We start from the raw sequence: 23721 nt of genomic DNA, 5'->3' as shown, positions 1-23721 counted from the left end.
TGTAATCGCATGTGGTCAGGGTCATATGTCCATGCTGCGGCTTGAGTTACTTGGAATGAGGAAGACATGGTATATAGCTGATCCTGCATTACGACATTATCTGACTTAACCAACATAACAAAAATGATTTTTTATAATGATATCGGGTAGGGATGGTTCCGGCATTTTTGTAACAGACTGATGATGTTGAATAAGAACTTGTAGACCACTTTGGTTTGGTGAGAATTGGGACGAGGGCAGTGACATGGATAAGACTTAAAATGTATTGAAATGCACTGCAGGCATGGGTAATTAGCTTCACCCTGCAGTGAACGTGTGCTTGAAATAGCTCACAACAGGTTTAGAAGTTTGCGGCAGGGTTAGCGTTGTGGAGAGTTGGCAGACGGTTATCATTGGTAGATACATGGAGTTTTTTAACCAATCAGGTTCCGGTAACTTTGAGGAACTGAGAGGAAACCGCATTGCAGAGATGTTTTACTTAGTTTCTGATACTGCATGATGATTGGCTGAACACACGGGGAGGACCAGGGAGGGAGCAATCAGAGATCAGCATAATGGAGGCTTGAAAATCCGCTCTTCTGATTGGAGGAGTAAATGCACAAATAGTGGACAAGTTTGTGGTGAAAATACTTGGCGGGAAGATTCGCACCGACCAGATGGACTTCATTTTGAATTGAACAGAGGAACTGAAAGGTTAGTTTTGATATAGGATTGAGTCATGGCCCGTTGAGGGGGAAAGGAGGGCTTCTCAAGATTTGAAGATTTGAGAGGGACAGGTCTCGCTTCACTAATAGAATATGATAGAAGGCTTTTGGAATATTTTTATGCCTTTTACTTTTTCTAAATAAGGGTGGTGATAGTAATGAAGAGTGATTGGGATTAAGTGGATTGAGGGACACCCTCATCATTGGACCGACAGTTGTACCATTTTCCTGTTTCCCCCAGATCACACATACAATTGAAGGGACAGACGGATGCTGCCAAGAGGGGTATCCGGTTAGAAACTAACTGCGAATAATAATGTTTTAAGGTAATTATTTGAAATATATGGTCATAAGAAGTTTTGGTTGAGGTTGGTCAAGGAGGAAGGATTTGAAGGGTACAGTAATGCAGGAATGATACTGCAACAATGATTTTGAACCTAAAGATTAGTATAGGTGTGAAGGTACAGGATGTGCACTGGTTTCACACTTTGAAGCACTCTCACAAGGCTACTACTTATGTGTTGTGGTGAAAGAAGATTGGATATAGGCAGGGACTATTGTCTAGCTTTTTTCATGTGTTAGCGTTTACTATGGATTGTACATTGTATGATTGATGTTTTTACTGAGAAAGTTATATTTTTGGGGGGATCACTCATGTATGTATTGTTTCTTTAACTTACAGCCCTGATGATGTCGCTAATGGACGAAACGCGTCGGCTGACATGGATTATTATGGTGTGATCTGGAGTTAAGAAGTTAACATTGTGAAATAAAATGCATTAATTGGATACATATAAAACTGCCTTTTTGTGAATTGAGCTACATAAAGAGCAATTAACTTGGGAATTTTGATGAATTAAAGTGTTCCTTCCGGATCACGGTTATAAGACAAATTTCACTGTTTGAGGACAAGGCTCTGTTCTCGGCAACATCCTATGCCCGGATGACCCTAACTTACTATAAAACACCTGCAACCCAAAAATATTTCCATCAGGGTTACCCTAAATCATAAAAAAAAATTATAAAGCACCGTCTGGGCATTCTCCTATGTGCCCAGAATCTTCCACCATGACAGAGGGCACTGTCCCAAAGCATTTGCAGCCTGTATGATACAGGCCCAGGAGATATTTTGCATCTAATTTGCACATGCAAGGTGCTGCAGCAAGAGAAGATACAGCTGCTAAAGGCCTCCTTTAAGCAGATATGAACTCGCACTAGGAGGCAAGCGGTGCTTGCATGCTTTGATCCGGGGGCCACACAACTGAACTGCAGAGTGGTCAAATTCCTCACGCTAGCGGAACAAAAAATGACTAAAACGACAAGCTTGCATAAAGTGACTGTGTCCAGTTTACAAGACGATAAGGAAGAAATCGGCTTGTAAACTGGACACAGGCACTTTATAATCAAACTGCTAAAATTAAAAAAAGAGCGCCTTATGATGGGGAAAAATTCATATTATGTTTTAAACCTATTAGGAGCCTCCTTCAGACACATATGCACTCTACCGTACTTTACTACGTAGTCTTCTGGTTTCATTGGCATATACTAATGGTGTATACTGATGGTTTTATTATCTAATTTTACACTAGTCACGTTTGTACTGCACTGCACAGTTCCAGGACTCTCAATCTTACTGTCATACACCAATGGTGTATAATTAATGTTTTTATCAGACATTTTTATACCAGCTACGTAAGCATGGCACTTTATCATGTGTACCATCCGTTTTATTGGTGAACAACAATGATTTTTATTGGTAGTTTTACGTTGCAATGATTTTAAGTAACTTTGCAAAATAAAAAAACTTGAACTTTTTTGGCTATTCAGGTTAGTTCGCGCTTAGGCCCCTGTAACTTTTTGTCCACATAAGGTATCCATGCCAAATTTGTGTCCTTTTCTTCCAACACCCTGAGGATTCTAAAGGTACCCAAGGTTTGCGGATTCCCCTAGACGGGACCCAGAAATTTGCCAAAATAGAGCAACTTTTTTGGGGGCGGGGGTAGGGGAATGGAAAAAAAAGTGCTGCAGAAGAAAGCGTCTTGTTTTTTCCCTGTAAATGGTATCAACAAAGGGTTTATTGTGCTGAAATCACAATCTTCCCAGCTTTCAGGGACATGCAGACGTTTTTCCGAAAACCAACATTCTCTACACAGTTTTGGCATTTTACTGGGGCATAGCCTATTTTTACTATTTTTTGAGCTTTCAACCTCCTCCCAATTGTCCTTAGACTTGTAGGTTCACCAAGAACCCGAGCTACCCAGAGCCAATAACTGAGCTGTGCCTTACAATGGGTTTTCATTGTATACAGGTTATATAGCAATTCATTTGGTAATTATAAACAGTGAAAAATAGGTATCAACGACACCAAAGTATTTCCGAAATGGAGAAAAAAAAATAGAGTTTAGAAGAAGTAGTTATTTTCACATCTTCGAAATTGTGGGTACCTATACTAGCATGTGAATTGGAGGACATTTTTCTAAGTGACTTCTTTTTTGCACATTGTCTTACACTTGGAATTCAGAAATGCATAGAAAGTCAATTGGCAATAACACATGTTCTACAATTCTGTGTTCCCCTAAGTCTCCCGATAAAAATGGAACCTCACTTGTATGGGTAGGCTTCGTGCCTACTACAGGAAATGGCCCTAAATGCACCATGGACATATCACATTTTTCCAGTGATAACTGACTTTTTTAAGTAATGTGCCTAGCTGTGGATTTAGTACCCTAGCTCAGCCTGCACATGGGGGGAACCTAACAAACCTGTACATTCGTGAAAACTAGACATCCTGGGGAATCCAGGATGGGGTGACTTGTGTAGCTTTTACCCGTTTCGGTTACCCAGAATTCCTTGCAAACCTCACACTTTGTAAAAAAAAAAAAAAAAAAAAAAAAAAAACACAGTTTCCTCACATTTCTGTGATGGAAAGTTCTGGAATCTGCAGGGAGCCACAAACTTCCACCCACCCAGCATTCCCCCAAGATTCAAGATAAAAATGGTACCTCACTTTTGAGGGCAGGCCTAGTGTCCAAGACAGGAAACGGCCCAAAACACAACACTGGCACATCACATTTTTCCACTCAAAACTGACCCTTTTCTTGCAATGTGCCCTGCTGTGGATTTTGGACCCTAGCTCAGCAGGTAACCTGGGGAAACCGAGCAAACCTGTACATTTTTAAAAACAAGACACCCAGGGGAAGCCAGGATGGGGTGACTTGTGTGGCTCCCACCAGGCTCTGTTACACATAATCCCTTAAAAACCTCAAACTTTGTAAAACAAAATTACACGGATTTCACATTTCTGTTATGTAAAGTTTTGAGGGAGCTACAAATTTCCTACCACCCAGAGTTGCCCCAAGTCTCCCGATTAAAATGGTGCCTCACTTGTGTGGGTAGGCCTAGTGCCCGCGACAGTAAATGGCCCAAAACGCAATGTGGGCACATCACAATTTTCCAGTGAAAACTGACCCTTTTTTTTCGCAATGTGACTAGCTGTGGATTTTGGACCCTAGCTCAGTCGGCACCGGGGGAAACCGAGCAAACTTGTACATTTTTTAAAACAAGACACCCAGGGGAATCCAGGATGGGGTGACTTGTATGGCTCTCACTGGTTATGTTAGCCAGAATCCCTTGCAAACCTAAACTTTGTAAAATATTTGAAAAAAACATTTCCCTCACATTTTTGTGATGAAAAGTTCTTGGAAGCCACAAACTTCAACCCACCCAGCATTCCTCCAAGTCTTCAGATAAAAATGGTACCTCACTTGTGTGGGTAGGCCTAGTGCCCGCAAAAGTAAATGGCCCAAAACGTACTCTGGAGACTTCAAAACGACCTAGTTTTGCGAGGGAGTCATCTGTGCTTTTGGTTCCGGGCTCGGCTGCCATTTAGGGATACTACCAAATCCAACAGTTCTGAAAACTAGACACCGAGGGAGTCCAGGTAGGTGTGGTTTGCGTGGATCCCCCAATGTTTTCCTACCCAGAATCCTCTGCAAACCTCAAATTTAGCTAAAACAAAAATCACATATTTCCGACATTTCTGTGTGGGATCACCACGCTGGCACACATTTACAATCATCCAGCGTTCTCCTTGGTCTCCTGATAAAAATTATACCTCACTTGTGTGGGTTTCCAATGCAGAGCCAGCCTAAAACATATATAAAAATAAATATAGCGCTTACAGCTCACTGTGATATCCCCTGATTCTCTACGTTTTTGGCCATTCTCTGTCATAGGCTCTTGGCCCACCCACACTATTGAGGCATAATTTTACTCGGAAGACTGAAGGGAACGCTGGGGGATAGAAAATGTGTGCCGGCGCGGTGAGCCCATACAGAAATGTGCAAAATGTGATTTTTTTTAGCTAAATTTGAGGTTTGCAGGGAATTCTGGGTAGGAAAACTTTGGGGATCAACGCAAACCACACCTCCCTAGACCCCCCTGGGTGTCTAGTTTTCAGAAATGTCTGGGTGTATGCAAGATTCCCTAGATGGCTGCCGAGATCAGGACCAAAAACGCAGATGACTCCCTCACAAAATCAGGTAGTTTCGCGATTGATAATTTGGAAGTCTCCACAGTACGTTTTGGCCCATTTCCTGTCATGGGCACAAGCCCTACCCACACAAGTGATGTACCATTTTTATTGGGAGACCTGGGGGAATGCTTAGTTGTTGGAAATTTGTGATGGCCCAGTGATCCCACAACTTTCCACACAGATTAATGAGGAAAACTTGATTTCTTTAGCTAAATTTGAGTTTTGCAGAGGATACTGGGCCACTTCGGTAGGTTTCCGTAGATGGCCGCTGAGCCCGGGAAAAAAAACACAGGTGACACCCGTGTAAAACCAGGCTGTTTTGCGATCGATAATTCTGAAGTCTCCACAGTATGTTTTGGGCCATTTGCTGTCACAGGCACTAAGCCTACCCACGCAAGTGAGGTACCATTTTTATCGGGGTACCTGGGGGAATGCTGGGTGGTAGGAAATTTGTAGCGGCTCGGTGATCCCACAGCTTTCCCACACAGAAAAGTGAGGAAAACGTTTTTTCCAGCTAAATTTGACCTTTGCAGGGGATTCTAGGTAGGAAAATGTTGGGTGATCCACGCAAAACACACTTTCCCTGGACTCCCCCGGGTGTAAAATTTTCTCAACTGTTTGGATTTGGTAGTTTTCCTGGATGGCTGCAGAGCCCGGGATCAAAAACGCAGATGACTCCCTCGCAAAACCAGGTAGTTTTGCTATCGATAATTTTGAAGTCTCCACAGAACATTTTGGGCCATTTCCGGTCGTGGGCACTAGTCCTACCCACACAAGTGAAGTACCCTTTTTCATTGGGAGACCTAGGGGAATGCTGGGTGGTAGGAAATTTGGGGAGGCCCAGTGATCCCACAACTTTCCCACACAGAAAAGTGAGGATAACATTTTTTTTAGCTACATTTGAGTTTTGCAGGGGATTCTGGGTAGGATAATGTTGGGCGATCCACACAAGCCACACCTCCCTGTACTCCCCTGGGTGTCTAGTTTTCAGAACTGTCAGGGTTTGGTAGGTTTCCCAAGATGGTCTCCAAGCACTGGACAAAAAACACAGGTGACCCTTTGAAAACCAGGTGGTTTTATGCTAGATAGCGGGGCACCAGTGTTTTCGGCCCTGGGCTTGGCAGCCATATAGGGAAACCTACTAAACCCAGACATTTCTGAAACTAGACTACAGGAGGAGTCCAGGGAGGTCCAACTTGCAAGGATCCCCCTGAATTTTTCTACCCAGAATCCCCTGCAAACCTCAAATTTAGCTAAAAAGTCACACTTTCCTCACATTTATGTGTGAGAAAGTTGTGGGATCACAGAAACAGCACAAGTTTTCTACCACTCAGCCTTCCCCTTGGTCTCTCGATAAAAATCATACCTCACTTGTGTGGGTGGGGCAAGTGCCTGCGACAGGGAAGGGCCAAAACCCGCAGAGATTGAGGGGGAACCAAAATGGATCCAAAAGGGCAGGTTCTTTATACGTTTTTAGGCTGACTGCTTTGGGCACTCACAGAACTGAGGTATCATTTTGATTGACAGGCCGAGGGGAATGCTGGTTGTTCGAAACTTTGTACTGGTGCGGTGATCCTACAACTTTCCCACAAAGAAATGTCAGGAAAATATGACTTTTTACTTAAATTTGAGGTTTGCAGGGGATTCTGGGTAAAAATAACTTTGGGGGATCCACACAAGCCACGCGGCTAGTCCACGCACACCCAGGCTCAGCCAGTGTGCTGCATGAGCAGCAGGGTGGAGGGATGTTGGTGGGGGGGAAGGGGGGGGGGCATAGGTTTCACAGGTGGGAAAAATACCAAATGAAAATAAAAAACTTACCTGCAGCCGTCTGCTGTGCTCTTTTCCATGTGGCACAGGCTCCCAGAAGGCCCTGACTCCAATCCTGAAGCTGCGCTCACACAAGAGTAGCTTCAGGATTGGCCTGAGCGCCCTCAATTGGCCCTCCAAGACAGACTGAGTCTGTGCCTGCTCGGAGCTGCATTGCTGGGTTGGAGAGAGCTTTTACTGCGCATGAAGATTTTGCCGGCCTGATACGGCTGGCCAAACAATCATGTACAGTGAAGGCAGTGTATCTACAGCTCCCCTCAGTCACTTCTCCTGGCCAGCCCCAGAGAATGGGCAGGAAAGTTAAAATAAAACAAGTGTTTATCATCGTTTTATTTCTCCTTTCCTGCCGCTTTTTGGGCGAGGCTCCTCTGCCATGGTAGAGGAGGCGCTGCTGTGCACATCACCAGCCAAGCGCCATCCACGCACACTGCCAGCCAAGCACCATCCACACACACTGCCTGGCAAACACCATCCATGCACACCGCCAAGCAAGCGCCAGTCCACGCACACTGCAAATAAGCGCAAGTCCACACACACCGCCACCAAGCGCTAGTCCACACATACACACACCACCAGTCAAGTGCAAGTCTACAAACACTGCCAGCAAAATTCCAGTACATACACAGCTAGCCAAACACAAATACACGCAGACTGGCATTCACAAATGTCTAGTTTGTGTTTGGGGGCACTGGTATGTCCATTGTGGGCAGCCCCCACCCCCAGGTATAAAAAAAAAAAAAAAAGATAATCCCATGCTAGGAAGCCCTCTCACCGGCACTACCAAGAAAAGTGGGGAGATCGGGGGATATTGCCCCCAAGGAGGCTGTAACACTGTCAATTAGTTTTGGAGGGGTGGGGGCAGCCATTTTGCCCCCCCCCCGATTAATAGAAAAATCCCATAATCCCTGCTGTCTAGTGGGTTTTCTTCCCCCCAGGGGAGGGGGGGGGCAGATAAGGGGTTGCTGCCCTCGCCAGCCTCCTGGGGGGGATGGAGGGAGGCAGAAAGACTGTGGCAATTTTTTGGGGGTGGGGGCATTGGTGTGCTCATTCTGGGCAGCCCCAACCCCTCAACTACAAAAAAACTATCCCTGGCTGCCTAGTGAGATCGGGGGCTAGAAAGACTGTCCAATTAGTAGGGGTGGAGACTGCCCAAAATGGGCAAGCTAGTGCCCCTCACCCCTACATATAAAAAAAAAACAATCCCTGGTGCTTAATCGGCTTCCTTCCCCTGGGCAGGCAGATCAGGGGCTACTGCCCCATCTGCCTCATAAGGGGGTGGGGGGCAGAAATACTGTGGCAATTTTGTTAGTGGGGCTGGGGCATTGGCATGCAGATTTTGGACAGCACCCACCCCTAAATATTCATAAACATACATCTCTGGTGCCAAGAGTGCTTTCTGTTTCCAAATATATTTGTGTGAGGAATTGTGTTGCCCTTTTAAACAATCCCAGGTGTCTAGTGACCTTTCTGCTTCCCCCACCAAGGGGCAGATCGGGGTTATAACCCTTAAGCCTGTGGACGTTATTGGGTGGGGGGGGGAATTGGCATTCTTATTTAGGGCAGCCCCTACCCATAAATTCTATTAAAAAAAATTAAAGATTAAATTTTCCCAAATTTATTTAGGGGGAGCAAAGGTCCTTGGCCAAGGGGCGGCCACTCCCCAGGTGTCTGGTGGTGGATCTCTACTTGGGAATCACCCTCCTGAGGCGATCCCCAAGCTGAGATCCACTAGGGAGGGGTACCACTGGAAAGGGGATATTCTCCTCTTTCCAAAGGTACCTCTCCTGTCTGCCTCGGTGCTTAGGGGGCTGAGATAGCCTCCTGAGCACCGAGGCAGTGAAACTGAAAAAACTGATTGGCTCATTTCAGTTTCACTGAAAATTATGACAGGCGTGCTGATCGTCACTCCAGTGAAAAAAAACAGAGCTCTTTCCCAGCTTCCAAGGCGGTTGGGGTGGGGTAGGGGGGGGGGGGAGTAAGGAAGTAAAGCCTTCTGGTGCCCACACCAGAGGCATTTCCTGTGCCTTGTGCGCGGACGGCCGGGAGCAATCCTACGCATATGAGCACTGTAGCGTCGGACAGCTCTCGGCCGTCTGACGCATAGAAGCAGTTAATAACGGTTTCGTTGAAGCAACAGAAAGCAAGGCGCACAAGGTGACTGCACCGAGGTGAGGTTCCTCTAGTTGAAGTCGATTATCCATCATAATCTCCTTCCCACATAGTATTCTCGCCCAGATGCTTGGGATGGGGTAGTCACACCCCCATTATGGAGAGCGGTATTCTTCTTTTCCTGCAGCTCTGCTTATACAACAGAGACAGAAGTCGGGTGGTCGGCGGCCGCGTGGGAGTGAGGCAAGATGATGCATGAATTTTGCCAGGAATTGAGCAGGGAGCAGATGAGACCTGAGCAAATATGTGTGGGGCATAGAAGTACTCCAAAAAGCAGCTCCTTTGCCCTTGAAGGCAGACACTTATTTGCACAGGGGATAGGCCTGCTTTATGTGTTGCTGACAGGTAGGGTCCGCAATAACTCAGCCTGGTTGAAAAGCGTAACAATCACATGTGAGACATAACAGGGCAACCATCTCAAAATCACCCCCCCACCACGCCTCCCCCTAACTGGGTGTCCAGTCGAAAGTGCTTCATCAATGTATAGAGGGACACCCATGTAGCAGCTAGGAAGATGTAAAAGACTAGTGCACAGCGATCTAGTGCAGCGGTAGCAGCCTTGGCTCTGGTGGTATGAGTGCACAAGCCTTCTGGGGCGGTTTCTGGCAAGCCCACAGTGAATCATAATACAATCCATCTGGAGAAGATTTTCTTTTGCAAAGCTTTTCCTTGTTTTGTACCGGAAAAACCCACAAACAGTTGATCTTCCAAATGATTGTGTCTAGTTCGATTAATGTAATAACGGAGGGCTCTCTGAGGGTCAGGATGAAGTAGGCATATCTCCTTCTTGGCGTGGTGAGTTAGAGCGTAAAAAGCCAGCAAGGTGATTGATTTCCTAATGTGGAAGGGCATAACTATCGCGGGCAGGAATGCTTTAATGTCTATAGCTGAGGAACGGACAGGGTCTGGAGTTCACTCACTCACCTTGTGTATGTAATAGCGATGAGGGATACCATCTTGCTGGTCAACAAGCGTAGGGAATAGCTGTGCATCAGTTCAAAGGAAGAACACATCAGGCAAGTGAGGGCCAAATTAAGGTCCCATTGCGGTATCACAAAAGGTGTTGACACTGCATTCTTTGCTATGGCAAATAGATCGGTATAGGGTTCTCCACAATGTTGGAATAATTCTCCCCCCCACCCCCTAAGTGTAATCGCCATAGTGGATGAGTTTCTCTTTATTGCCATATAAAGATCCTGCCACATGCTGAGCAATGAGGAAAATGACCCGAATATTCGGCCACTTCCAGAGACATGGATCCAGCGGGCACATGACCCCCAACCCCACTCTGCCATGTTTGTTCAAATACCAAATGGTGGTTGTATTTTTTGTAAGAACCTCTACCTGTTCCTTCTTGATGGTCGGGAGGAATGCCTACAGTGCCAAAAGAATCGATTGCCACTCCAGCAGGTTGATATGGAGACTAGAATCCGGTGAAAACAGAGTCCTCTAATCTCCTCCTCTCCCATATGACCCTCCTCACCCAGTAGTGATGAATCAGTCACCACGTCAGTTCGGGATGGGAGATGGGTCTGCTGCAGGTCTTATTGCAGTCAAGCAGCCACCACTGCAGGTCTTTCGCGGTCTCCTTCGGCACTGGTATAGATGGGCAAGTCTCCTTGGTACTGAGCCCACTGAGACTTCTGATCCCATTGCAGAGCCCGCATGTACCACCTAGCGTGGTCCACAAGCAGGATACGTCAGGCTCAGAGGCCCAGAAGTCTAAGAGCCAATCTCACTGAGACCCAGGTCAATAATACAAATGCCCTAGACAAATTGAGGCAAAGGGAAGGCTTGGAATAGCATTCTATCCAGGATTCCTCCAATGAAGGGAAGGAGTTGTGAAGGAGCCAGGAGTGACTTGGGCACCTTGATCAAAAATCTCAACAATGTCAACAGTCTGGCTGTCTTCTAGAGCTGGCTTATGACTACTTGAGGTGAGCCCACCTTCAGTAGGCAGTCTTCGAAGTATGAAAAGACTGGCATTCTCAACCCCTGCAGTTGGGCTGCGACCACCACCATCACTTTCATGAACACCTAAGGTGCACTGGTAAATCCAAAGGTGAGCATGGAGAACTGAAAGAGTTCTTGGCCTACCTAAAACCGCAGGTGGCATCTGTGGGATTGCAGGATGGAAATGTGGAAATAGGAATACTGCAATTCCAATACCACCTTCCAGTCTCCTGGATCCAGGGCAGACAGAACTTGGGCCAGGGTGAGCATTATAACCTTGTCCTTCTGGAGGAAGAAATTCAGAAGGCAAAGATCTTGGATGGAACCAGGACCTTCATCATCACCAGGAAATAACAGCAGTAACGCCAGTCCAAAACTCTGGAGCCGGCATGGTTTCTGTGACTTCCTTGGCCAAGAGAGCTTGAACTTCTCGGAGTAAGGACAAGTGATCCACTGGGAGGTGTTACGTGTGGATGGTACATCAGGAATGGTGTCACAAGAATGGTAGGGCGTAACCTAGTTCCAAAATCTGGATCACCTATTGGTCAGATGAGATGCTCCTCCACCTGGGGAGGTAAAAGGTGTTGCGGCCTTCTGCCAGGTGATCGTGTACAGCAAAGGGTGACAAAGCAGGTTTGCAGCAGCTGCAGGAGGGAGCAGTTGGGGTTTGGGTAGCACATTGCACCTGGGTGCTTTTGGCTGGATTCCCGGCCTCTACCTCAAAAGGACCTGGATAGCTGAGGCACCTATTAGTGCTGCCTCTGCTGATATACACAGCCGAAGCCTAAAAAAGGGCGAGGTTGCTGGAGGGATTACCGAACAGGCAGAGCTAGGTCTAGAGTGAACAGTGGTGTTGCTCCCTCTAAATCTTCTTAAGGACAAGTCCGCCATTACTCTATACAGTCTAGAGCCCACGAAGGGCATGTCCAACAAGGATTGCTGCATATCGGACGAGAAGCCCATGCAGCAAATCCAAGCTTGGCGCCACATCACCACGCTGGTCGAAACTGCTCTACCCAGACAGTCAGTGGTATTCAACACTGAGTGAACGTACGACAGTGCTGCGTCCTGCTCTTTCGTGATGAGGTGCTGCAGAGTTGGCTGGATGCCATCTGAGAAACCTGGAAATATGTCCGCCACTCTGCCACACAACACATGAATACCTCCCCTGGACGCAAGTAGTATTAACAGACTTTAGGGGAAGGCTCGCAGAGAAAATCATACACTTAGAGAATAACCCCATGCGTTTTGTCTGTAAAAAGGGGATGTACGAAACACACTAAGGATAAGGCATGGAACCTTGCCACTTCCCTATTAGTGGAGGTCAAGATCCTGACTTCATCTAGGTTCCCACCAGCACATCAGAAAGGGTCTCATTGAAGGCAAGCAGATATTTTTGGCTCCTTTGCCCTGAGTTGAGCACCTCAGTTAAAACATTTGTCTTCACCTCTGTAATGAGCAAGTTGAGATCCAAAACTTCTGCCACTCTCCTAATAACTATTACAAAAGAGAAAGACCCCTCAGATGCCATAGTCTGAGTATAAGAGGAAAGACTATGGTCTTGTAAGGTATCCAGCCGACCTGCATCTTGCAGATCCAGAAATAGGTTTTCAACATCATCATCATTGTCATCAGCATGAGGTTGGGAGGTTACTGGATTAGAGTAGGAGTACAGGGATTGTAGTTTGAGACCTTGGAGTGGTGGTAACGGAGTTTAGGAGTAAGAAAGCTATCATCTCCATTTCCGGTATTGGTGATGCAGGAGCCAGCTTCGAGACCCAGGTTTGTGGCGTCGGATGTTGCGCCAGAGCGGGAGTCATCGGAGCAGCGGGATGGATCCTCCAACAGTAGCTCGACTGGGGGCCACCTCGGACACTTAGGTCCCAAATGCACTCTGGAGAAATCTGCTGGGGTACTAAAGATGTTGTATTCTGCCAGTTTAAGCTCATGGTGCTGTTGAGGCATTGCCGATGGCACTGGGAAGTCGGATCACACTGGTATCAATAGCAGAATCGAATCAGAGCGGGGGGAATGAATTTGTGGCTGGTTATACCTTTGGCGTTACGCGACTCCAAATGGTGGGATGAAGGAGAGCTGTGCCTCGACTTCTTGTGCTTTTTTGATTTGATGGACTTACCTGGACTTCAAAGATGACTGATTGCATAATCGACCCAGGGAACGATAGTATGTCAGCGCCTTTAAACTCCACCAGGAATAGTCTTTCTTGGGCGTCCTCTGTAGTTCTACAACAGCAAGTATGGCTTTGCTGCAGATGGTCTTCTTATTCATCTTCACGCATCATTTTCATGATGAAGAGTTGCGCCTGGAGCGGAGGCACCACAGACAGATATCATGAGTGTTTGTTAACGCCATCCACCGGTTTCAGTTCTTACAAGGTTTAAATCCTGCTTTTGGGGGAGGGGGTGGGGGTAGGTGCCCCTTGTAAACTAGATACATTTGAGGGATAGGAATATGGTCCTGACTAAATGGACTTGAAGGAGCTCTGTATACTTGTCGGAAGGCCCAGAGAAAGAAAGGAAGGAACAGACGTCTGTGCATGAAGGACCGACATTACATCCATGGCGGGCAGATCAGACGCAGAGCCGCACAAAGTCACATATCGACCCGTGAGGGAATTGACATTAAAATTCTTGGGATCCAGCATGGGGGAATTTACAAGGTGAGGGATCTGCAGTTACAAGTCTCTATCAGATTATACCACTACCACCGTCCGCTGCCTTCTTTCACACCCTCAAGACAAAAACTAATCAGACTGGCCTTAGTGGGTAAGCAGCCTAGAGTTAGATGGGGCACGCTCGTATTGCCTTTCCACAGGAGGGGTTTTGAGGCTCTAGAATTATACTATCTCTGTGCCCAGATAAACTTCACAATATATTGTTAGTAGCCATCACCCTTTCTCCCATATATAACAGTCAAGAAACATGGAGTTTCAACAGTTTCTCTACCATCTTTGATTTGCATACCAGCCTCTAGTCATTCTTGGTGCGCAGCCGCTACTATGAGTATAATAACTCGGTTGATATTGATCAAATCAATGCCAATGTTTATAATAGCACAGTCGCATGTAGGAGAGAAATTGCATCTCTATGATCAAATGTGTCCGTGATGAAGTCTCCATCAACCCAACTCAGAAATACTTGGTCAGGCAGGCTGTGCAACCTAGGCCTGAGGTTACTGATTGACAGGTCAAAAGTGGTAAGTCTGATGCCAAATGAAGAAAGGAACACATAGCGTATCAGGATACAGTACACACAGTGATCATATGCCTCTCATGCCGGACATCTTGACACATTACCCACTGGCCCCCATTGTGTCCACACACAGTCTAGTTTCACCTGCATTTGTTATCAGGGGCCTTATTTATGACTCAACATTTATGACAGACAAGGCCTACATTCTTTTATTAAAAAGGATCGTTTGAAGTACTTTATGACACTCACAAACTGTATAAAGACTCAGATTGGTTGTACTTTGAGACAGTCCTCAAACCCGCTTCTGTAACTGTGCTCCTGGCTGAAGTGTTTCATTAAACCAACTGTTCCTGTTTTGCCAAACGGCTCTTGTCCTTTGTTTTTTCAAGGTAAATTCATATTCGAGCACCAACTGCATGGGACAGTGTGCAAGAAAATGGAATTGAATATAATTTACTCGCTCAGTCTTCCCCTGAGCTATCACCCACTGCTGCCGGTCACACATGAAGCAAATAGCAATGTCACAACAGTCTACCTGTGGACTTACGACATGGGAAGACCTTTAGAAAGACACTACCTTTCGCACATTAAGTGTATACATGGAAATCAGTCAGTTCACACAACTTGATGCGTTTCTATATTATCGGCTACAAGGGGACGTGCAAATCAGTCTTATAGGACTTCCTGCTGAACCAAATAAGTTTCTGACCTTAGAAAAGGTATTGTGAGTTACAAACACCAAGCATTTCATATCCGCAGTGCACCATTGACAACACTGCCATCATATGCAGGTTGGGAGGGAGAATCGTGTTAAGAACTGCAGAAACAGATGTGGAAAACCTATTCAGCGCAAACAAGTATGATATCCTCGAGACTACGCATCATACATTTCTTCGCTCCTTCAGGGAGCATGTTACACTCATATCATGCTATGGACACATGTCCTCAGGAGGACTCCACATTTGAATCATTCAGCTCACCAGAAACAGTTTTCTTTTCTTATTTTTACAATTGGCATGGTCTTGCGGTCCAAAAAAGTGACTGCCCTGACTGGTATGACAGAATGTAATTTACCAATGGACCCTAGAATTGATCTTCTGATGAGGGTGAAAAATCTGGAGACTCCAGGTAAGAAATGTTTTACATTGGCACCATTACAGGCAAAGAGGCAGTTGTCAGACACCCTAAATTTAAGCAGCGACAGACTGATCTGGTCTATTGCAAAGAGCAACTAAAACTTCATACTGAACTGATATGGAAGTCATCCAGATCAGGCGATACTTGGGGTCCTCTTGAGTCATATTTGCCGAACTCGGCCACATGATGTGACTGTACAAATGACCACAGATTGTTGATACCAATATGAATTGCATATTCCCTAGATCTCAAACTGGCTCAGGCTGAATGATTGACCACATTTGCTTTAACGCACAAGTTACTACTTGCGTAACGATATATTTGTAAGAGACATTAGTTAGTGATAGATTCCTTACCTTAGAATATCCCCAGGAGTCAGAATGGATCTGGAACGTTTTGCTAGCAGTACCACAGTGCGTCAGTAGGTGGCGTCGTGCGGCTCCTTGTCCGTCGCTGGCGTTGCAAGCGCCGAGATGACGTCACGGAGACTACTTAGGCGCCACCCATGCGCGCTGACGTCAGTTCTGTACACGACTTTCCGCGCCAAGAACGCAGAGCTATGCAAGAAACTGACCACTGGTGCCAAGAAACTATGGCCCTGAAAGGGATGACCTTAACCCTAGAAATCAGGATGGGTGGGGCGGTAAGGAATCTATCACTAACTAATGCCTCCTACAGATATATCATTACACAAGTAGTAACTTGTGCATCTGAAAGAGACATGTTAATGATAGATTCCTTACCTTAGAATAGATACCCCAGCAACACCAACCCCGGTGGTGGGTCTGCCAATAGATTACACCAGAAAGTCATGGAGAACAGAACGGCCAAAGAAGCCGTCTCTCCGGACCCAACTGTCAAGGCAGTAATGCTTGGTAAACGTGTGCAGCGAAGCCCACATAGCTGCCTGACAAATGTCCTGCAAGGGGACACCGCGTCCCAAGGTAGTAGTGGCTGCTGTCGCCCTGATAGAATGGGCACGCAGCCCCACAGGAGGCTCCTTCTTAGCCAACGAGTAACAGGCCTTGATGCAGAGAACAACCTACTGAGAGATGGTCCGCTTGTACACAGCTTGACCTCTTTTTGCGCCCACGTAGCCAACAAAGAGCTGGTCATCCACCCGGAACTGTCGTGTGCAGATAGAACGAGAGCACACGTGTTGGGTCCAGACGGTGGAGCGCCTCTCCCTCTTTCGAAGGAGGCGGAAAGAAGGTGGGCAAAGTGATGGTCTGCCCGATGTGAAACGGCGTGACAACCTTTGGCAAAAAAGAAGGACGGGTCCTTAAAACCACCTTCTCCGGATCAACAGAAAGGAAAGGAGGTTTGGAGGAAAGAGCCTGGAGCTCACTCACTCTTCTGGCAGAGGTGATAGCTACCAGGAAAGCCGTCTTGAGAGTGAGAAGAGGCAAAGGACAGCTATGAAGGGGCTCGAAGGGAGCGCACATCAGATATGTCAAGACAAGGTTCAAGTCCCATTGAGGCATTATGAACGGCACAGGAGGAAACATGTACGTGACGCCTTTTAGGAAACGGTTAACAACCGGGGACTTAAAAAAGAAGGCTGATCTGGAAGCCGTAAAAAGGCGGAGATGGCCGAAATATAACCTTTGATAGTGCCCAGAGCAGAACCCTGCTGGGCTAAAGAAAGAAGGAACAGAAGGATTTCGGAAAGAGGGGCAGAAAGGGGATCCACAGCCTTAGCTGTGCACGATGCCACAAACTTGTTCCACATGCAGGCGTATACCGTTTTAGTGGAGGGATGCCTGGCTGCCAGAATGACATCACATATTTCGGGAGGAAGATCAAAAGCTGTCAACTGTCGCCACTCAATCTCCACGCATGGAGGTGGAGGCTGGACAGGTTCGGGTGGAGGACCGTCCCCTGCTGCTGCGAAAGGAGATCCTCTCACCCGAAACAGTGTCTAATCCAGAACCGCTCTGATGAAGGGGAGCTTCTTAGAGGGACTCACGTGCGACTTTGGCATGTTGATGGAGAACCCCAGCAACTGCAGGAGGTCGGCCGTAGTCTGAAGGTGGTTGACTACTGCCTGGGGTGAGCCTGACTTTAACAACCAGACGTCGAGGTAAGGGAAGATTGACACCCCTGACCTGCGCAGATGAGCTGCGACCACCGCCATCACTTTCGTGAACACCCGAGGGGCGCTGGTAAGGCCGAAGGGGAGCACGGCAAACTGAAAATGCTCCTGGCCTACCGTGAACCGCAGGTAACGCCGGTGGGCCGGAAGGACGGGGGATGTGAAAATATGCGTCCTGCAAGTCCAACGCTACCATCCAGTCTCCAGGGTCGAGGGCAGCCAGGACCTGAGCCAGAGTCAGCATTTTGAATTCCTCCTTCCGGAAGGAAGCGATTGACGTTCCAGAGGTCCAAGATGAACAAGTTACTTACCTTCGGTAACGCTTTTTCTGGTGGATACAGAATCTGCCTGTGGATTCCTCACCTTGTGAATATCCCCTGTGCCAGCATTCCACGGAACTTTTTTCCCCAGCTCTCTACGCCGACGTGGACAACGTCATAATGCATCGGCTCCGCTCGCGACTCCGTATGACGTCACCGGAGCAATAAGAGCCACGTCGGCGTGATGACGTCAGTTCCACCCATTTTTTCCGTACCTCCGAGGCGCACAGGTGGACCAACGACAGATACAAAGTATACACAGTATACAATATACAATCATATACACAAAGTATACAAGGAAAAGGAAAGCTAAATAAAACAAGCATTTCCTACCAATATACAAGAAAGAATAACAACATCACAAGCAAGACAACTTTTAAGGTATACAAAGGTGGACAACGGGGAGGCGGGTGGGCCAGTGAGGAATCCACAGGCAGATACTGTATCCACCAGAAAAAGCGTTACCGAAGGCAAGTAACTTGTTCTTCTGATGGATACATCTGCCAGTGGATTCCTCACCTTGTGAATAGATTCCCACAGCAGTCCCCACTCCCGGAGGAGGGTGGCCACTTTCCTATACCAGAAAGTCTTGCAAGACAGAGCGCGCGAAGTGGCCCTCCCTCCTCATCTCAGAGTCCAAGCAATAATGCTTTGCGAAAGTATGGAGGGAGGCCCAAGTCGCGGCTTTACAAATATCTGCCACAGGAACACCCCGGGCCAAAGCAGATGTAGATGATTTAGCTCTAGTTGAATGAGCTCTAATACCCTCAGGAGGAGTCTTACCAGCCAGGGCGTAGCAGATATTGATGGCAAGGATAATCCATCTCGACAAAGTGCGCTTGTGCACCGCTCTTCCTTTCGAATGACCCACATAGCCAACGAAGAGCTGATCCTCCAGACGAAAGCCTTTCGTTCTGTCCAAATAAAAACTCACAGCCCTCTTTGGATCCAGGCGATGGAGTCTTTCCTCCCCCTTGGAAGGATGAGTAGGCGGATAAAAAACAGGGAGGGTAATGGACTGCCCCAAATGAAACGGAGTAACAACTTTTGGCAGGAAAGCAGCCCTGGTCCTGAGAACCATCCTTTCAGCATGTAATGTAAGAAAAGGGGGTTTAGAACTAAGAGCCTGAAGCTCACTCACCCTCCTTGCCGAGGTTATGGCTACAAGGAAGACCACCTTAAAGGACAACAGCCTCAAAGGACAGCTATGAAGAGGCTCAAACGGGGACCCCATCAGAAAAGTTAAGACAAGATTAAGGTCCCAATGTGGCATTACAAAGGGAGTGGGAGGAAGGATTAGTTACTTACCTGTAATCCTAGTTCTCATCCAGGGGTATACTCATCAAAGTCATAATCTATGAATAATCCCCGCCCATGTGCGGGATCCCGGAGCATATAGAAAATACATATATATACATATATATGCATATGTGAAAACATATACATGCAGCCTAAAATGTTTCAAACATAGTAATGCTGTAAATTACATAGGTTTGCATAGCAGTGCCCCCTAACCCATAAGGAAGAAAGGAAGCACCAAGCCAATTGTAACACAGCACTGCTTTATTGCCATAAAGCAAACTTGTAATTGTAGGCATTCGCCTGTCGGCTGCAGTAGAGTATAAAGAAACAAAGAAAACTGACACCTTGCCTTTAAGGCATTAGAGTAGGGGGACCGTGCCTTTAAGACCTGCAGGAGACCCCCATCTCCCATGATGCACTACAGGTGGCAGTTGGGCCAGTTCTTTTTGGCGGTGCATTCGCACCTGAACATATCTGTATTCCAGAAACAATACCTTAAGGAGAACAATGCTCGTCCGGGGAGGTGGGTGGGTCGCTTATGACTGATGAGTATACCCCTGGATGAGAACTAGGATTACAGGTAAGTAACTAATCCTTCTCATCCAGGGGATACTCATCAATAGTCATAATCTATGAATAGAGTAGCAAGCCCATACCCAAAGTCTCGCGGACGAGCACTATAGCATTTAAAACGTGCAGTCACATCACATAACATAACAGTCATGCAAACAAGTTCCTCAAAGAAGCCTGCCCCACCTGGGCGTCGGCCTGTGCGCCTGAATCTAGGCAATAATGGCGCGTAAAAGTATGTACTGAGCGCCATGTAGCCGCTTTGCAAATCTCAGACATGGGAACATTGCGAAGGAGTGCAACAGTAGAAGCCTTCCCTCGAGTAGAGTGTGCTCTAGGTTTACCCTGCAGAACCTTGTGGGACAGTTGGTAAGACAAGGCTATACACGAGACAGTCCATCTAGAAATGGACCTCTTGGAGGCAGCCAGTCCGGTATTCGTGGGCCCATAGTTAACAAAGAGCCTGTCTGACTTTCTAAGTGGAAGGGTCTTAGCCAGATAGAATTTCAAAACCCTCCGGAGGTCAAGAGAATGTAAGGCTCTCTCGGGGGAGTGGATGGCTGAGGAAAAAAGGTGGGCAAAGTGATCACCTGATTAATGTGGAAGTCCGAGACCACCTTGGGCAGGAAGCTCGGATGAGTACGGAGCACCACCCTATTAGCATGAAACACAGTGTAAGGTTCCTTGCAGCAGAGGGCCTGAATTTCACTGACCCTACGGGCCGAAGTGATGGCTACTAAGAAGGCAGCCTTTCAGGTCAGATGCTGCAAGGACGCCTTATGAATTGGTTCAAAAGGGGCCCCCCATTAGCTTAGAGAGAACGATGTTAAGCTCCCAGGAAGGTGAAGGACACCTCACTGGTGGGTAAACTATCTTAAGCCCTTCTAAGAAATCCTTCACCACTGGCATCTGGAAGAATGAGGTCTGGGTAGGAGACTTCCTATAGGCTGTAATAGCAGCTAAGTGTACTCTGATGGAAGAGTACTTTAACCCAGACTTCGCCAAGTACAGTAAGTAGGGGAGAATAACCTGTTCTTGACCCCGTATCGGATCAAGGGTGTTATCTCTACACCAAACGCAGAATCTTTTCCACTTAAAGGCGTAAGACTTCCTAGTGGAGGGCCTCTTCGCCTCCCGGAGAATGTTCATACAGTCCGGAGGAAGATCTAAATGTCCGTATTGGATGAATTCAGGAGCCATGCCGTCAAGCTGAGGGAGGGAAGATTGGGATGAAACACCCTCCCCTTGTCCTTGGTCAGCAAGTTCGGTAGGCAAGGCAACCTCCTGTGTGGTACTTCCGACAGCTGGAGTAGATCCGGGTACCACCACTGACGGGGCCACTCCGGGGCTATTAGGATAATCCGAGTCCTGGCCCTGTAGAATTTCTGTATCACAGCCGGGATGAGAGGGAGAGGAGGAAAAGCGTAAAGCAATGTCCTCGACCAGCTGATCAAAAGTGCGTTCCCCTCCGACCCCCGTTGAGGGAACCTGGAGGCGAAGACGGGGCATTTTTTGTTTGCCGCGTCTGCGAAAAGATCGATGTCCGGTACGCCCCACAACCGGAAGATCTTTTCAGCGACGCCTTCGTTGAGCACCCAGTCGTGCGCTTCAACGAAGTCTCTGCTGAGGCAGTCTGCCTGCACGTTCAGGGTCCCTGGCAGGTGAACAGCGACGATCGCCAGGTTTCTCGCCAGAAGCCATCTCCAGATGGACTGGGCTTCTAGAGACAGGACCCGCGATCTGGTGCCTCCTTGTTTGTTCAGATAGAACATAGTTGTGGTGTTGTCTGTCTGAACCTGAACAAAGTCGGTTTGCAGGGATGGATACAGAGACTTGAGAGCTAGGTGGACTGCTCGTAGCTCCAAGAAGTTGATGTGATAACTCTGTTCGATAGCGGACCAGAGACCTTGTACTTGAAGCTGGCCCATATGAGCACCCCAGCTCTGCATGGAGGCGTCTGTGACCACTGTCTGTGCCGGAGGCGCCTGATGGAAGGGGACGCCGTGAAGCAGATGGGAGCGCTTCATCCACCACCGGATGGAGTCTTTGGCGGCTTGATGAAGGGTGATGGGATCTTCCCAGCGGCCGGACCTCTGAGACCACTGATCCTCTAGTTCTTGTTGCAGAGGACGCATGTGCAGACGTGCATTGGGCACAATGTAAATGCACGAAGCCATCGACCCCAGGAGAGATGACACTTGTCTCGCTGTGGGAAATGCCGTGCTGAGAAGCATGCGGCCTTTCTGAAGCATGGAGGATAACCTCTCCTCCGAAGGACACACGCTTGCACTTGCGGAGTCTAGAGAGGCGCCCAGGTAGTGGATCCGCTGAGTGGGATTGAGGACCGACTTCTTGTAGTTGACCTGGAGGCCCAGCGAGTGCAGAAGGTTGAGGCAAAACGAAAGATGACTCTGGAGTCGAGCAGGAGTGGAACTCTTCAAGAGCCAGTCGTCTAGATAGGGGTAGACTAATATCTTCCGCTTGCGGAGAAAAGCAGCCACCACCGCCATGCACTTTGAGAAAGTTTGTGGTGCGGATTTGAGGCCGAATGGCAGAACCCTGTATTGATAATGCCGGCGAGAGATCTGAAATCTGAGAAACTTTCGATGTTTCGCTGAGACAGGAATGTGGAAGTATGCATCCTGTAAGTCGATGGCACACATCCAGTCCCCCTGGTGGAGATGTGGGAAGATCTGGTGCAGTGCCAGTGTAGGAGAGTAGGGTCTGCTTTCTATGTTCACCCCCACTTTTTGCTTTTGCTTTACTGGTTTTCGACTTAGATGTGGCTGTGGGCCTGCTAATCAGACCCACAGCCCTGCTGTTCTCTCTCTAAATTAATACTATGTACTTTAGGTGCATAACCCATTTGGATAGGATCACCTTATTGGCCCCTGTACAGTGTACCCTAGGTACCCAGGGCATAGGTGTACCCTAGGCCTACCAGGGGCTGCAGCATGTATTATGCCACCCCTGGCCTGGCCTTCCATTTTGACACAACTGGCTGATCACTCAGCTGGGGCAAGGTCGTGTAATCACCCCTTGCTTAGGTGTAGTATTCCTATACCTAACTTACATATAGACACATGTGTACCTATCAGTCACTCCTATGGCAGGCCTTGACAATCCTGGAGGCAGAGTGCTTGGTAACATGTGAGATGGTGCTCTAGCATGAGCTGAGCCTGTCTGCAGCTTTCGGAACCATGTCCTTATAGCTGTTCTATGATATAGCCTACCATATACTCTTAAAGTGCCTTATAATCTTAGACGGTTATGGTAACTATGGTTTGGCTTTATCAAAACATGTCGTGTAAGGTGTCTAACACTAGGGAATAATACCCCCATGCCATTTCTGGACATGAGAATATTATTCCCCCCTTCTAGAGGGAAAGACATGTTAAAATCATACTTCAACTGTTAGCCTCTGACCAAAGCCTCAGCATCACAAAATGGATGCTGCTGCCACGACACAAGTCTGACCTCCTGCAGCTGGGAGTGATCCCAGCCAGGGAGGCCTGGACAATAGGTTTCCTGCTTGGGGAGGTGCTAGCACCTCCCCAGACAGCCTTTAGTGTATTGGGGCAGGGTGGGCTGAAAGGAATGAGACATGCCTGGGGCACACAAGGTGTTCCTTGCATAGTCCAGTTCAAACCGGCGCTGGGGCACTCCAGCCCCAGCTCTGGCGCGAAACTGGACAAAGGGAAGTGGGTGTAACCACCCCCTCCCAGGTCCCACCCATAAGGCTTGACCTAGCAGGTATCCCAGCCCCCCAGATTAGTATAAGAGTGGGAGTTGGGCCTCAAGACTTTAGATTATCCTGAACCTGCAAAACTGAACAGAAACTCTGGACCTTCGACATTCGACGAAAGAAGAAGACTGAAGAATCTCCCTTGTAGCC

At 47.5% G+C, this 23721-nt stretch overlaps 1 protein-coding gene across 6 annotated transcripts in view; it reads right to left on the bottom strand.

The window, feature by feature from the left end:
* Positions 1 to 23721, bottom strand: part of NAP1L4 (nucleosome assembly protein 1 like 4) — a 1162803-nt gene that overhangs the window by 177768 nt on the left and 961314 nt on the right. The gene's annotated exons all lie outside the window — the stretch shown is intronic.

This window comes from Triturus cristatus, chromosome 3_1 (assembly GCF_964204655.1).
Source record: "Triturus cristatus chromosome 3_1, aTriCri1.1, whole genome shotgun sequence".
Classification (NCBI taxonomy): Eukaryota; Metazoa; Chordata; class Amphibia; order Caudata; family Salamandridae; genus Triturus; species Triturus cristatus.
This window is presented reverse-complemented; position numbering and strand designations above follow the sequence as displayed.